The sequence below is a fragment of the Hemicordylus capensis genome, chromosome 1 (assembly GCF_027244095.1).
Source record: "Hemicordylus capensis ecotype Gifberg chromosome 1, rHemCap1.1.pri, whole genome shotgun sequence".
NCBI lineage: Eukaryota > Metazoa > Chordata > Lepidosauria > Squamata > Cordylidae > Hemicordylus > Hemicordylus capensis.
This window is the reverse complement of record NC_069657.1, coordinates 412961658-412963439: the sequence shown is the minus strand read 5'-3', so window position 1 is coordinate 412963439 and position 1782 is coordinate 412961658.

The window sequence follows — 1782 nt, the reverse complement described above, 5'->3', positions numbered from 1 at the left end:
CTATTTGTAGTATCATTTGTGAAAGGGCCCAAGTTGAAAGTTGCTCCTGAAAGCTGCCTAAGCAATTTGTTCCTGCAGATTTCTGACCATTGGTCCATCTAGCTCAGTATTGTCTACACAGACTGGCAGCGGCTTCTCCAAGGTTGCAGGCAGGAATCTCTTTCAGCCCTATCATGGAGATGCCAGGGAGGGAACTTGGAACCTAGATGCTCTTCCCAGAGCAGGTCCATCCCCTAAGGGGAATATCTTACAGTGCTCACACATCTAGTCTCCCATTCATATGCAACCAGGGCAGACCCTGCTTAGCTAAGGGGACAAGTCATGCTTGCTACCATAAGACCAGCTCTCCTCCTGAAAAAAAGATGTAGTAGCTCTTTGGGAAGCCCAGTGCTGTCACTCCTAGCACAGAGAGAATTTTTATCAAGGACAGATCTTCAGAGCCAGTGTGGTACAGTGGTTAAGTGTCAGACTAAGACCAGGGCAACCCAATTTCAAATCCCCATTTAACTATGAAGCTTACTGGATGACCTTGGCCTAGTCTGTCAGCCTGTCTTACCTCACAAGGTTATAATGAGGGTGATGGGGAAGAATAATATATGCTGCCCTGATTTCCTCGAAGGAAGGATGGAATGTAGTCAGTATCTCATCAAGCATATATCCCCAAAATTGGATTTGTTGAGGTAAGGTGAATGTCAGGGAGAACTGATGGGCGTGGTTGCTTAACACTTCCTCTACCCACCTATTCTTGCTGCAACTGTCTCGCGGACTCTATATTTTTTCACATATGGGTCTTGTGTGGGGGGGGGGGTAGAACTGTTTCAAAGTGTCCAGAGGTGGTGGTGGGAAACTCCCCTTTAAAGAATCTTAAGCACAAAAACTGATTGTTTAAGGTCCTCTTTCCTTCTTTTCTCAGATGGAGTGTATGCTTTTTAATGTTGATGTGGCCCCCTCCACATGTAAAGCCCAGAGCAGTTCCCTTCCCCTCCTAAAAAAGGGTCTGGGGGCATTTGTAGGGGAGAATAAATGTGTGGGGGAAAGGCTAAGCACATTCTTGTCGCTTGTTGATTTCCCCAGCAAATGTACACACACACACACCCCACCAAGCGCTCCCATTATGAGGCAAAAACAGGACTGGACATCCGATCTTTGCCTTCTTGCATGAAGTTCCACCTGGGGTTGCTTGTGGATTTCTTCCCATCTGAATTTCTCCTGCATTCTGGGATTCTGAACTGCCCAATCCTGTTTTCGGAGCAGCACTAAGGTGTTGATTGAATACGCCACCAAGGGGAATCTTGACATGATTGCACAATCAAACTTGGTTTCCTTTTTATCCTGAGCTGTAATCTCTGCACAGGTGCAGATCAGTAACCTGTCAAGGAGGGGTGGGGAATGTGAACTGCAGACTCTGACAAGATGCACAAATGCCAATAAAGTTCATTTTAGAAATTATCCAGCGAAAGGCAGAGCTAATCTTGTCATAGCAAGCATGAATTGCCCCCTTTGCTAAGCAGGATCTGCCCTGGTTTGTATTTAAATGGGAGACTACATGTGTGAGTACTGTAAGATAGTCCCCTTAGGGGATGGGACTGCTCTGGGAAGAGCACCTGCATGTGTGCATGCAGAAGGCAGAGCACTCTTACCCCTGGACTTCTGGGCCAAAGTCCAGGGCCTCAACACTCTGTGGAGCCCCCAATCCTCTTTAGTCTGTCCTGGGTGGTGTGGTTGCACCAGGCGGCCAAGCATGACTGTGACCTGCACTGGGCAGCTGAGCGGGACCTCTGC